This window comes from Dipodomys merriami, unplaced genomic scaffold (assembly GCF_024711535.1).
Source record: "Dipodomys merriami isolate MVZ:Mamm:240054 unplaced genomic scaffold, mDipMer1.0.p SCAF_34, whole genome shotgun sequence".
In the NCBI taxonomy this organism is placed as follows: Eukaryota; Metazoa; Chordata; class Mammalia; order Rodentia; family Heteromyidae; genus Dipodomys; species Dipodomys merriami.
In genome coordinates, this window is record NW_027204937.1 from 4,509,533 (window position 1) to 4,524,975 (window position 15,443).

The window sequence follows — 15,443 nt, forward strand, 5'->3', positions numbered from 1 at the left end:
GCTACCATTTCATGAGTCAGGTAATAAGTACGTTCCTTTGTTCTGGACAATGTTCTCCTGGACTTTACTTTTTCCCAGTTTCCGACCCCCTCTCATCCCTGTCCACAGTTACACAGTGGACATTTTCCAGAGAATGTATACTGAATAGCATGATTGCATTTATTCGCCCTTCCTCCCTCCCTTTCTGACTTCCCCTTTTACCTCCCCCCAGAAAAAAAAGCAAAAACAATGATTTCACTTTTTAAAAGAAAAGAGAATCATAGATCTATTTGAAGTCAACCACAGTTAGCAATGTGGGAAAAACTCTGAAACTTTGGTATAAGTTACCCAGCCTTTCCTTTAAAGCCAAAGACTTTTGACACTTTCAGGTTAAGATCAACACTCTCATCAACCAGGCCATGCATGCTCTGCACCCTGCATACTTCTAACCTCTCACCAGATTTCCCCTTGCTTGATTTTACACATCAAGACTACATTTAGTTTTTCTAAAATGCTGTGTTGTTGCATTCTGCCCATAATCCTCTGCAGCAATGTTATCCTGGTCCTTTGTGCCCTCCCCCAACCTCCTCTTGGCTTGTTAACATCCTACACATCCCACGTGAAGGTCACCTCTCCATCAAACTTTCTAATCTCTGAGACCAGACCAGATTCTGCATGAAGTTTTAGTCCATCTTTGTTTTGGGTGACGCTTTATTTACAGCAGTACTCTTCAGGTAGGACCACTTGATTCTTGTGTCTTTTTCCACGATGTTCCGATTTTGTTGAGGCTGTTTCTATTCCTTATGCACTGGTAGACCCCTAGCACTTTGCACAGTTCAGAGCACGGAATGTGTACACCCTTAGTTAAGTTTAGGACAAGTGGATGGTCAGATAAGGGTCTTATCCTAACTGAAGATGTTCAAATAGAGGTGGCTTTGCTTCTCTATGTGTGTGTTTCAGAAGAGACTGGACATAGCAAATCAAAGTTGACTAGGTAACTTTTGAGATCCCTCTATTTCAGTAGAGCCCTTGAGATCTTGTGTGTCTATCATTCTATGGTCGCTACTCTCTGGCGAGCAAACTCTGCATCCATGGATGACTCACCTGTGACCCAGTCTTCTGATTCCAAGGACCTATGCCCTCAGGGGACAGTCTAGCTCAGGCTTAGCTCACACAAGGAAAGGCTGTGTTGCAACCTCTGGAAACAGCTGCCGGGGGCTCTAAGGAGGCCCTCTGTGACTCCTTTAAGAAGCTTTACAAGGTTAAGGTTTGCTCTAAAAATAAGCCCACAAGGATTTTTTAAAAGCTTCTAAAACCATATGTCCACAACAGCCATTTGGGAAGGGCCAGTGAGCCTTTAAAAGCTTCAAAAACCACTACTTGGCCTGAGTCCCATCGTGGAGAAAGTTCAGTATGTGTTCTAGAACAGAGCTGCTTTTAAGTTTTAATCTGAGCCCCAAACATTCTGCTTTTATGCAGTCTCAAGATGGAGGTCAGTATGTGCAAGACTTGCCCCACAGGCCACAGCTATCGCAGATAATCGCAAAACAGCAATTAGTCACCTAGAGAGAAATGGGTTCAGTCCTTCCTGTTCACTCCCTTCTCCCATAGGATTCTTCATATTATAGCATGCTATGGATTATTCTATTTGTACAGGTACACACACACACACACACACACACACACACACACACACACACACACACACGAACCAACGAACCAGGGTATGCCTAAGGAAATGTCTGCCTAGAAAGACTGGTTAACAGATGGTCAGCAGAATTCTTTCCTTCCTTCTTTTTTCCTTCCTTTTCTCCCTCCTTCCTTTCATTTTCATTCTTTCCTTCTTCTTCTCTCTTCTCTCTTCTTCTCCCCTCCACCACCACCTCTTCCTCCTCCTCCTCCTCTTCTTCTTCTTCCTCTTCTTTGTCTTCTTCTTCCTCTGCCTCCTCCTCCTCCTCCTCCTCCTCTTCCTCCTCCTCCTCCTCTACCTCTCCACCTCCTCTTTTTCCTCTTTCCCTCCCTTCCTTTTTCCATTCCTCCCTCCCTCCCTCTACTTCTCCCTCTCCTTTTTCACTTTAAAAAAATTTTTGAAATAAGTATGTTAATCCCTTTACATATCACATACTAAATGTCTCTGTTTCAGGTAGGAAGGTAGAATTTAGATATAGGTGAATAGCAGACGGCCTCAATGAATCAGAAATGCATTCTGTGAGAAGCAAAGACTACTAGTCTTGAGCAAAAAGGCTTAGGGACAGTACCCAGGTCCTGAGTTCAAGACCTAGGACCAGTACACACACACACACACACACACACACACACACACACACACACACACACACACACACACACACACACACACACAAATGCATTTTCTGAAGATATTTTATTATGTAGGGGGACTAAAATGGACATGAATTATAGCAAACCATAATCCAGGTTCTCTGAAGTCTTTAGACGTCAGTAAGGAATCCCTTATATAGTGAGGAAACTAAGACCAGAGAAGTTAAAAACCCCTATGCGCACAATACTTCTGCCTCTATGCACACGTGTTTTGCTGCTTCTCTAAAGAAATCTAGCTTTGCATATATGGCTGTCACGCAGAGGGGACAGGGTTTTGTGCTTTGAGAAAGGTATCCGTACAACATGATGTGGGAGTGAGGAGGAATGAGAGATCCCTTCCAGCTAGAGCCTGGGACCAACTCAGCAAGGTGGATTATTTCGTCCCAAATTCAGACAGTATCCTTTCTTTGCTAATGAGCTAATTCATTTATTTTTTTTAACTCAAAAGCTAAGCCAACCTGAGAGAGAAAGAGAAAGACAGAGAGAGAAAAAGACAGAGTAAAAGAGAGAGAAAGGAGGAAGACAGAGAGAGGGGGAGAGGAGAGAAAGAGACTTGCTTACTAAATTATCCTCCAAATCAAAGCACAATGTGGAGGGAATGTTCCAAGCTTCATTCTGCGACATCCAGACTGGGCCCATCCAGCATTTGCTCATACATCCCAGAGTGCACTGCCTCATAAGGGTGAGATAGCTCCGGAAATATCACTTGTCACTAAGTTGTGCTCTTTGTCCACAGCCACAGTCTGCCTCCCTGTGGCTTCCACCCACTGGTTCCATATTCTGCAGGCTGGAGCATCAGAATGACTGGTTATCAGGGGCACAGCATCCCTACAACTCATGAAGACCTTCTTCACATCATGCTTTAGTCTTCCTTCCAATACAAAGAGGCAGAAAGGCAATGTGGAAAGTACATTCCTTCCCCAAATAGATTGTTGATGTTTGAATCCTGGTTTTCTTACCAGCAGACTGTAAATCTTTGGTCAAGATACCTCACTTCATGGAGCTATAGATTTTCCTTGTTTGTTTAACATAGCATCTATCATAGAGAGTCACTACAGAGATAAATTACAATAATCCACATGATAACATCACCAACAGGCCTGAAATATAGTGAGCATGTAGAAACTGTTGCTTATGTAAGAGGGAAATCCTGAGTAACCGGGGTTTATTATTATTTTTTTCCTGCTTGGGTATATAAAGGAATGAGCACAGAGAGCCCCTTTGGAAGGATCATGGGCAGGACAAATTCTTAGGAGCCTGGATGAACTGAAGCATTTCAGAGGCATTCTGAATTACAACCTAGAACCAAGATACTGAAGCATCAGTGTACACTAGGATCACCTGGAGGAACTTGTTAAAGCAGAGTGCTCAGTTTCTGATTCAGTAGGTTGGGGTGAGGCCAGAGAAGGCATTTTTAACAAGTCTCAGGTGAGGCTGATCTTCTTGGTCACACACTACAATAAATACGGTCCTGGCATAAAACAAGTTCACAGTCACTATCCCATACACTACACACCTGCATTTTATATTTTGCCTCAGCCAGTCCCCCTGCCAGTTCTTCAAGGTTACCACATAATCAGGTTTTCTTTAGAAATGAAGGAACTAAGACCCTAGGTTCATTAACTTGGCCTTTTGATACTCAGCAACAGAATGGGGGTTAATATCCAAGTGTAATAGCCCCCAAGTCTCTGCCTCTAATCCCTTTATAGTAAAGGAGTAAACCAAGGCACAGAGAGGTTGCATCTTGCCTAGTTGTATTAGTTTTTCCATCAAGACCCATCTGCTCCGAAAGTCTATACATGTAACTCCAACTGCTATGAAGTAGAGGCTATGTTGAAGGCTGAGTCCACTCTAGCTTGAAACCCCAGTGCCTGATTTTCATTCTGTCTTTTCCTTTTCTGCTTGACTTCTCTAGCTAATTGCTTCCTTTCTCTGGGCACTTGATGGAGTAGACTTAGTCTTCCTGGGAATCCAATGACTACAGCAGGAGACTAACTCAGAACAGGCACTTCTTCATTCTTCCTGAGCTGGTGTTTTTCCTTCAGAGGCTGGAAGGAAATCCAGCTTCTGCACACTTTAAATTGGGCCATCAGTTACTTGTGCTTTGGCTATACAGCACTCATTAGGGCTGAGCTGGCTGCACGAGCACACCTGGGCTAGGAAAATAAACTTGTCTCCACGATTGAAATCCATGCTGCCCCTCCAGAGTGGAAGCCAGGCAGAGCTGCTAGGCACTCACGTGACCAATTATTTCTGTCCTCAGTGACTAGGTCATAAATCCTGCCCTGGCACCGAGGCCTTGGCTTCTTGTGAAAGAAAGCTCGGTTTTAGGAACGAGTCTGCTTTCTTTCTGTGAGGTGGTGTGATGCTTTGGCTTCAACATGTGGACCTGATAGATTGTTCCTGGGACCTCATCATGGCTGTGTGTGCTCATCACATTCTTGTTCTCAGCTGTAAAATGGACCCTGTATCTCTCAGCAAGGCTTGTTTGAGTGACACTACCTTTGAGAAAAGAAATCAGGCGCTTACTTACCTGTAAGAGGACACTGAGGCTATAATAGATTTATTTAAAGCCTCTGGTTTGATGTATTAAAAGAAGGGTATTTAGTGATCTCAGTCCCTTTCCAGCTCTATGGCATCTGCATATACCCATGCCTTATGTCGAATGTTCTTCCTTCCATTCTTTGCTTATCTGGATGATTTTCACTCTTCAGTGTTGCCTCAGACATCACCTCTGCCAGAAGGCTTTCTCCAGCAGAATTCTATTTGAAATTCCTCTGTCTTCTCTGAAACATCATCTTCTTTCTACCCTCTGTGAGTCTGTTGTCTGGATCCCGGTTCCAGAGTCCACACGAACAGCACTGTGCCTGCCCAGAGACAGCACTTAGCATTATTGTTTGATGAATGAGCTTTGGACAAAGGGCCAATTCTCAGAATTGAGGGCACAGATACAATCGAGGTGACAGGTGGCTGATAGAGAGAGAGAGAGAGAGAGAGAGAGAGAGAGAGAGAGAGAGAGAGAGAGAGAGAGAGAGAGAGAGGGAGAGAGAGAGAGAGAGAGATACTGTTTCAAGTATGTACTGCTGCCTATCAAACTGCTCCCAGATTTGAAATGACCACTGTCTCTCCCCGTTCTGCGCTCTTCCTAGGCTCAGCCAAGCAGTGCTTGCTTAGGGCCTTATAAGTGGTGGGAGCAGATGTCAGCTGAGGGTGGAGTCATCTCAAAGCAACTGGGCTGACAGTCCAAGATCGCTCACACAATTGCTCTCAGTTGGATGCTGACCCAGTGCTGTCAACTGGAGCACTTAACCGTCACCTTTTCATATGAGAAGGACATCCTACAGCAGGGAAGTTGGGGGTAATGGTATAGGTGATGCTACTTTGGAATCAGAACTGAATTCCAAGCCTCAGAGCTGGTAGTGGGTACCCATGTGATACTAAGTAAACCTTCCCTCTTTCTGAGACTCAGTGAATTCCCTGGAAGGATTTAATCAACAGTGAAGAGTAGAATAGGAGTGAGAGAGAAACCAAAAGCCAAGAAAGGGAGCTAGCTGACCAATGGACAAGCCCTGTCCAACCCCACAAGGAGCCTCTCCTTCTGAGTCCACTGGACAGAGGTTATACTCCTGTTGCTCACCTTCCCACTCCACCTACCCCTTCTAACTCCTGGCCTGTGTCCGTCAGGGACCCATCTTCGGAAGGAAAGCCACTGCCATCTGTATGTGGCACCGATTTTAGAAAGGGTCTTTGGGAAATGTGTTATAGATCCATTCCATGAGGATATTACTTGACAAGGTAAGTATTTTCATTGTTGTTGATTGTTTGGGGGACTGCTTTCCTCCTCAACTATCAGTCCTTCTTCTACTAAGAAACTGGTCTTGGAAGTCTTCTATCCCCTCTCTCATTTATTTAGAATGAGATGGCTCATCCTCCTTGAGTACTTGGCTTTCTCTCCTCTTTCTGCCATCTTCTGCCCATGGAAGAAGTATAGTGGTCCCAAGGATAACGGCATCTTTAAAACAGGACTCAAAGGGAAGAAGAGAGGAAAGAACTTGCCTTTCAAATTACAGCAAATGGCCAGCCTTGAGCTGTTTCTGTCTCTTTTTTTAAGTTCTAGGTTACATTGAAGCAAACTGTTGGAAAGAGCACTGTCCCAGAGTCCTAGAAGACTGACGCCACTGGGAACTGACCTTGGGCAAGCCAATGCATTCTCTCTGAAGTACAGTAACCTAGAAAGGGGGCCAGAACAGAGTGTCCTTGGGGAAGACTGACATAAGAGAACACTCTAGAACAAGGCAGACCTGCCTTCAAATATCATTTTCTGTAGCCTCAAAAACCTTCAACTCTCTGAATCTCAGTTCCTCGTCTGTGAAGCAGTGTTAATAATATGGTTCTCCCTAAGAGCTAAATGAGACAAATTATATATGAGATTTATACCATGTTTGGTTTCTACTAAATATTTAAGAATAGGAAGCTGTTATATCATTAAAACTATCACTGTATCACTCTAAAATTGTATTTCAAAAAAATAAAATTCTACCCTTGAGTTCTTTGTACTCTTTTAATTGAAGTTAGACTTGCTAGGAACATAGCTTCAGTAGGCTACCCAAACAGAGGGCACCAATCTTATCTGCCTTGGAACTTGGGAAGGGCACCCCTGCCTACTCAACATTCCTTCTTAAGAGCCTCGTGTTTTTCTCCTTGTCTTTTCCTGCCAGGCCCAGGTCTGAGAGTTGGAGCTGCTGTACTCTGGGCTCACACTGGTCAGGCAGCCAGAAGGGAAAGGAAACCAGAATAAACATGTTTTGCAAAAGCCTAAGTGAGAGCAATTCTAAATCAGGACAATATAGTCTTATGGAGCCAATGCTTTGGCCTGTCAGAGCTTCCTTTACAAAGTTTGCCATGGAAAACCAAAGGTCAAACTGATAAGCTAGAAATGCTTGAGTTAGGCGAGAAGGAAGCTCACTACAAGAACTCCTCACCCAGAATTTAAGCCCCACGAGAGAGTAGAGGGTGAGAGATCATACCGGGGAAATCTAAGACCCACCCTGGTCTTCAAGCCCAGCTCCCTGGGACCTCAGGCATCAGGTTATATCTATCTAAAAAGAAGGCAAGTAGGAGTTGGGAATGAGGCTTAGTGGTAGAGTGCTTGCCTAGCATGCACGAAGCCCTGAATTCAGTTCCTCAGTACCAGATGTGGCACTGTGGCTCAAATGGTAGAGTGCTACCCTTGAGCAAGAGAAGCTCAGGGACAGTGCTCAGGCCCTGAGTTCAAGCCCCAGGACTGTCAAAAAAAAAAAAAAAAAGAAGAAGGAAAATAAAAAGAATAAAAATGTTTAAGGATTCTCATGAAAGTAAGGGCACAATTATGTCAAGGAGTGCCACATAATCAAGTGATTTGCAAAACTCCACAGTAAGAAGTACATTTTAATTTGAGCCTTGCTACTTGATAGCTGCATGACCCTGGTCATATCAACTTACTTTTCTGAGACTCAGTTTCCTACTTTGTGTGTTTTACACCTGTCCCGATTTCTTATGATTCTCAGTGCAGGAGGAATCAAGGCAGCAGAGTATAGTAATTTTGTGTATGTTTCCTGTGGCTGCTGTAACAAATTACTTCAAACTTGGTGGTTCAAAACAACAGAAAGTTATTCTCTCAAAAGTCCAGAGGCCAGAAGTCTGAAATACATTTTAGTTCGAAATCAGGATCACTCCAGAGGCTCTTAGGGGAGACTCCTTTCTTGCCTTTCCAGCCTTTGGTGGCAGCCAGCATTCCTTGGTTTATGGTTGAATCACTCTAGCCTCTGCCTATGGTCATGCTGCCTTCTCTTGTGTATGTACTCTAATCTCCCTCTGGCTCCTTAGAAGGACATTTAGGACCCACCTGGACCATTCAGAATCTCATCTTAAGATGAGATTCTTGACTTTATCACATCAACAAAGTCTTTGCTATATAAGTAACATTTAAAGGTTCCAGGATTAGGACCTAATATTTTAGAGTTACCTTATTCACTTACTAATACCTTCTTGATTATTAAAGAGATGGAGAAACTCAGAAGGATACCACTAGCAAAAAAGATCTTGTGGTTCAAACTGAAAACTGGTAGCTATTGAGACATGCTGAAACAATGCTGAAATTCTTTACATTGTTTTGTTGCATACAGAGTTTCATCATAGTTCTCTTCTTTCCCCGGAAAGGATCCAGCAGAAAGCTTTAGCTTTATAAATGGGTTCCTGAAAGTCTATATATAAATTTTCATTTAATTTTGAGTGAAGAAGAACAGTTGTATATAGACTAAAATCAGATGACCTAAGTGAAATCTTATTAGCTGTGATACTGGGCAAATAATATACCCAATCTGAGAAGTTTCAGTTTCTCACATATCAAATAAAATTAATTGTACTCTCTACCACTTAAAGACCTGCATCAGTATCTTTACCCATGTAAAGGAATGTGTGTGATACCTAATATATGATAAATACTTTTTTTATTGTGAAAATACTGTACAGAGGGGTTACAATTACATGGGCAAGATAATGAGTACATTTCTTATCAAGCATTGTAGCCTCCTCCTTTGTTTCCCCTTCCCATTCCTTCCCATCCTCCCCCCCGCCCCCCACCCAATCCTCCTCTTCCCCCCTCTCCCCCCACCAAAGTTGTAAAGTTCTTTCTTGACATAACGACTTGTACATCTCATTGTTGCAATGGGTCCACCTGTATCCCTATTTAAACGATTTGTTTTCATAATACATGCATCAGCTATTACTAACTTTAAAAAAAGTTTTCAAATCTAACATGTTATTTATATATGCCAGGAATTGGGGGGTAATTTCAAGTGGAGAGATGGGGAAAAGGAATACATCTTGATATTTATAAGTGTGAAAAGAAGTACTGGAAATGTATCCTCTGACTTAAGCTAAAGATTTTCATGATTTTTTTCCCTCTTCATATTTAATCTGGATTCTCTCACCAGAGTATATGACAGGACTCTCCTGCTGCTCCTTGATAAGAAACTTTGGTCAACGGAAGTCTTTTTTTCATGAATTTTTTCCATAAATATTTTCTGAGTACCAAGAAGTTTCCAGAATTCTGTCTTTTTGGAGGTAGGGGAGGAAGGCAAGGACAGGGCTTTCCACCAAGAAATTTGTAGATTGAAGGCTAGTGTGCTATGGGTCTAAGCCATAGCTGTAGCTCAAGTAATCAGATGGAGCTGGATTGGTAGATAGATTAGTAACTGCTGGTGAAGGGATGACACAAATGGAGATATGTTGTTAAATAGCAAAAAATAATAAATACCTAACCTAAAATTTAAGAAAAGTGAAAGACGGGGTTGGCAGGGGTAAGAATGTTGGAAGGCAGGACATTGGTCAAGATATGCTGTCTTCATGAGCTGCTTTGTTGAATGAGAAAGGAATTTCAATAAAAAAGAGTAACATCTTCATCAAAGCCTAAGGAGCCAGAGGACCTAGTCAGTAACAGAGATATAGATGAGAAACAAAAAACAAAAATTAAAAACTATACTTGGGTGGGAAGGTGGCTCAGTGGTAGAGTGCTTGCCTCACATGCATGAGGCCTTGGGTTCAATTCCTTAGCACCACATAAGCAGAAAAAGGCCAGAAGTGGCGCTGTGGCTAAATGGTAGGGTTCTAGCCTTGAGCTGAAGAGCTGAGGGACAGCGCCCAAGCCCAGAGTTCAGCCCCACAACCGACAAAAAAACAAAAACAAAAACAAAAACAATAAACTATACTTGCGATTCACATTCATGAGCTTCATTGCAGTTCAGGATTGCTTTTAAAGGGATTGTTTTAAGAACTAGGATGCACAGTGGAAATGCAGTTTTATAGGAATTACAAGATAGGAAGAGAAAAAAAAATCTAGCTAAAGGAAAGGGAGGAGTTAGGGAGAATGTTCCAAAGAAATGATACTGCACTTCAATAGGTTCATATGTTTCCTGTGACAACTGGCCCTTTCAAAACATACTTTGAAGAATCAAACATAAGACTTCAAGAGATTATCTGGTTTAGACCTCAGCCTTTAGGGACTTGGCTATCCCCATTTTATAGATAAGATTGCTGAAGCCCAAAGAAACACAGGAAACTGGTTTACCCAGTGGTAGAGAGAAAGTGACAGCATATATTGTTCTGTTTCTTAATACTCTTCTCTCAAATAAGATATAAAAAGATATAAAATTTTAATACCTAGATCCCTTGTATTAGCTAAAAGTATGATCTACATAGAGTGACAGATAAACATTTGCTTCTAGGCTATGTAACAATATATAACGATACTATTCAAAAGAGTCCAAAAATGAAAACAATTCAGATGCCCAAATCACAGATGAATAGTTAATGTGGTAGATCTATACCATGGAAGATTATTATTCAGCTATAAATAAAAGTAAGTATTGATATATTATACAATGTGAATGAATCTCAAAAACACGCTAAGTGAAAGACCTAAGTGCTAAGTGATCATCCAAATGGATGATCACATATTATATGATTGCATTTATAGGTCATGTCCATAATAGGCAAATTGCATAGAGACAGGAAACAGACTGGAGGCTGCAGGAGACTGAGAGGAGGGGGGCAACAAAAGTGACTACTTACTGGGCTTGATGTTTCTTTTGGGAGTGATTAAAATATCTTGGAAGTAGAAGTGATGGTTACAAAATGTAATGCATTTAATAAATACCACTGAGTATTTACTAAAATGCATTTTAAAATTATGTGTATTATATAAATTGTGCCTCTAGTTAAGAAATGAAAAACAAAGGTGGAATTTCCCAGAGATGGGAAATTACCAAAACAAAACTCTCCAGAGACCCAGTTTACACTTCATAGTCTAAATTAGCCACTCATATTCCAGTGACAACAGGTGCATTTGGGTCATTAGGAAGGGCAGGGGAAGGCAGGGGAATGAGAAAAAGACCCTGAAGATGTGATGTATTAACTAAGATTTGAAACATGTACAGGACTTATCCAGGGGAAGAAGAGTAAGGAAATACTTTCAAGACGGACTCAAGGGCACAGGATTCAAGTCTGAGAGATTAGGGGGTGAGGAAAACAGCAAGAGCTCCTGTATATCTGGCACACACAGGATTAGAGGTAGCATGGACTATATTACCCAGCATACCACAGGCCCTGTCTGGCCTTTTCCTCTTTTACCATCCCAGTTCCTATTCATTGTACCACTTCATACTCCCAACTTGTGAGGAAAGTGATTCAATAGAAATAACGAAATGAGAGCGGTGTCTAACGATGGCCTTCGATTTGTATACATTTAATCTTCCAGAAGACTTTTCAAGGTTATTTACTTCTCAAAGCAGCTGGTAAGAACCCCATGACTCAAGGGTTCTGTGCCATCTCCTCATCACAGGTTTTACTGCTGCCTTTCAGAGGTCTTCTCCATTGTCTCTTCCTCAATGACCTCATTTTCTGTGCCAGTGAGAGCCAAGGTAAATCATAGAGACTTACAACCAGGGCCAGCTGCTGTGATGTGAACTGGTTGTTTGTCTCCCCCAGGCCCCAGGGAGTAATGTTCGATATAATAAGAGTTGGAGAGACTGGTGCCAGGGGTCACCTGTGCCCACTGTTTGCTGTTTTGACTTTGACAAGAGTTGGGTTTTATGTGCCAAGAAACACAGCTGGAGCCAGCCTGCCCTGGCAGAACCCCACATGCCTGAGAGAGAAAACAAGGACCTACTTAATTCAAATGGGGACCCAGGACAGCTTGTGTGACACTGAAGATGCCATCGTTTGCTGATGACTGAGAATAACAGAGACTGGAGACCTGAACTTGAACAGGTGACATGAGTTTTCCAAGGACAGTTAAAGAAGTTTGAGGCCCCTTGAGGTGCAGGCTTGAATTATAAGTAACATTGTGAAAGTTGATATCCAGATTGCTGAATTTTGGCCAGTAAATCTGAGGACACCTCTGTCTTCAGGTTTAGAGGAGATAAACATGCAAAAATAAAAAAAGAATAGCTTTCTTCCTATTGCTTTGTATAGGAAATAACAGTTGCTGCCAAGTGTGCATCCCATGTTCAACTTCTTGCTGTTTTAGTCTAATTACAGCAAGGTAATAGGTTTCTCTCCATTTCATGGGTGAGAAATTGAGACTTAGAAACATGATCTAACTTGCCCAAAGCTACCCTGTCATAAGAAATAGAGTCAAGACTAAAACCCTGTTATGTTTGACATCAAGGTGTGACCACTTAGTATATATTCTTTTCTCTTTCCCTTTAAACTCTATTAGCCAGTATTCCTTTTCTCAGGAAGACATGAAAACATTTTTCATCACATTGGAAGTGACTTGGAAAAATGTCACCAAATTTCCATTTAATTAAAAAATGGAAATGGGGCCATACATGGTAATGAATGACTATCATCCCAGCTATGCAGGTATCCCAGCTATATAGGTAGTAGAATCAAATTGTGGTCCAAGGTAAACCCTGGGCTGAAACACAAGAACCCTATCTGAAAGGAGATAGGGACATAGCTAAAGTGATTTTAGAAAGAAAGAAGAAAGAAAGAAAGAAAGAAAGAAAGAAAGAAAGAAAGAAAGAAAGAAAGAAAGAAAGAAAGAAAGAAAGGAAGGAAGGAAGGAAGGAAGGAAGGAAGGAAGGAAGGAAGGAAGGAAGGAAGGGAGAAAGAAAAAATAAGAAAGAAAGAAAAAATAAGAAAGAAAGAAAGAAAGAAAGAAGGAAAGAAAGAAAGAAAGTGAAGGGTAAACAAAGGAGGAGGCTGCAATGCTTGGTAAGAAATGTATGCATTATCCTGCCCATGTAATTGTAACCCCTCTGTACAGTATGTTCACAAATAAAATAAAATTAAATTAAAAAAAAAGAAAGAAAGAAAAGAAAAGAAAACCCTTACCTATCAAGTGAAGGCTCTAAGGTCATACTCCACTTAAAAAAATTGGAAATAGGGCAACTAAAGACATGAGATGCCAAGGTAATGAACAGAAGGTAATGATGATCTAACTCTTGTCAGCTCACAATGACATGCAAAGGTCCTGATATAAGCTGGATAGTTCCCATTGACCCAGTAACTCTCATTGTCTGCTTTAGTATCTCTGAAGCCCTGGAACCAGGCCTCCATAGACTATATCCATCTTCTGCTTCCTGTTGAGTTTTTTCAGTGGGAGGAGATCTGAGGGCAAGAGAGAGGCATGTGTATTTCCTCCTGTGGATCCATAGGTCTTTTTTCAATGGGTTCTTCCACCAAGGATCTCAGTTCCCATGGGGTGATTTGTCAACAGTCCCCCACAGTTCACCTTCCCCTGTTTGTCTCCTTTCACACCTGTGTGAATAGTCCTTTTATAAATTTCTTCTCCATAACCCCACGGAATGAGCCATCTGTTTCCTGTTAGAACCAGAATGATCTGGGACTAGAGATTTAGATTGTGGGGAAATGTCAAGGTCTTCTACCACTGTAATTCTTGATTGTTTTATTTTTACCCATAGAAATCTAGGGAGAGCCTGTGATAAAACCTATACAGACTTTTAGAAAAACAGCAGAACCTGTATGTTCAGCATCCCACTTCAAAACACTCCTCTTCCGCACTGTTTCCAAGTCCTCAATGAAATCCAAAGATTGTAGGACATTCACTCTGAAGCCCAGCTGACCCAATCCACACCCTGCACTGTACACAACAGGAGAAAGCAGTTGGCAAAAGTTCCAAAGTGTCTTTTGTGGCCCTGAGTGGGTCTGATTTATGCCCCAGGCCTTCATCAACAGTTTGCTCAATATCTTCCAAAGTGTAAAGTCCCATAAATCTTCCCTGAGAGCGAAGGCCTGACCGCCAGCCTGTGTAATACAAACACACAGAAATGTCATTAAGGCAACAAACAGCTCCAATGGCCCCAGCAGAGGTCTTTTCTGCCAAGCTCAAGTTACCTAAAATCAATATTTGAACAAGGACAAAACCACATGTTTTCAAAATCAAATTAGAAGGGTCCCATACCAAGTCTGGAGATGTGGTTACAGCAGGCGCGTTCTAGTCGGCTGTAGGGTCTCTGCCACTGGGCCTGACCGGACTATCCTGCTTCTGAAAACCTCACTCAGTCACTGGATTTATCCTGTGCACTGATCTCACCGGAGAGGTGATACTAAGGGAGGGAAGAAAGGGGAACTTTCACAAAGCCAGGCATATGACCTGAGACTCTGTTTTCAGGGAATTCATTCTATAGCATGCGAGGCAGACAAAGTCAACAGGCCATTTCACAAAACTGGGTGAGTGACAATGTCACAGGTAAACTCAGGGGCTATAGAGATATGAAATAGAGACAGGTAATGCAGGCCTGTTAGATGCATGTCTGAAAAGGTTTCCCAAAAGGCTTTTGAGTTAAGCTGCTCTTCTGGCTTTTCCATGTAAGGAGAGTAAACCCCTGTTGTCTTCCAGATTGGTAAATTGTGGAACTAAGCTGCTCTCAGAACCAGCTTGCTCGCACCCATTCCTCCTTCCCATACCTACTTTCTGCTTAGTAGAGATGGTCAGCAGAGCAGACTCCATAGCATGGACTATTCTCAAATGAGCTTTGTTTATTTTTCTGGTAGTACTGGGGTTTACTCTACCACTTGTGTGCTCTACCACTTGAGCCATGCTTCCAGCCTGTTATGCTCTGGTTATTTCTGAGATAGTGTTTTGATTTTTTTAACCTAGGCTGGCCTGGACCAAGATACTTTTATTTATTGTTCCCCACCATCGTTAGAACAGGCACATACCATCATGCCCAGCTATTGGTTGAGATGGGGTCTTATAAACTTTTTGCCCAGGTTGGCCAAGAACTTTGATCCTCCTGATCTCCAACTCCCAAGTAGCTAAGATTATAAAGCATGAACCACTCCATGAGCAAGAAAAAAATTTAAGCACATCAAAAATTTTAAGCACATTTTACATTCCATGGCAAGGCTGAGAACAAATCCTCATCTTATTTGGGATATTGTTCCAAGCCTCCTATGATCCTTCCAGTGCCCACACCTATATTCTTTGCTTACCAGTCCCACAGTACCTCATGATTCCTTTTCCTGGAGGACCAACAAGCAGTCTAACTCTCCATGCCTGTACTCACTCCAATATCACACCTGGAATCCCTTTATGACCTATGACCCCATGATGA

General features: G+C 42.1%; 1 long non-coding RNA gene across 1 annotated transcript in view; it reads left to right on the top strand.

The window, feature by feature from the left end:
• Positions 1-6,655, top strand: part of LOC138803314 (uncharacterized) — an 87,274-nt gene extending 80,619 nt beyond the window's left edge. The window contains exon 3 of the long non-coding RNA XR_011364929.1: positions 6,431-6,655. This is a non-coding gene — a long non-coding RNA (uncharacterized lncRNA). The remainder of the gene's footprint in view (positions 1-6,430) is intronic.
• The last annotated feature ends 8,788 nt before the right edge of the window (positions 6,656-15,443 follow it).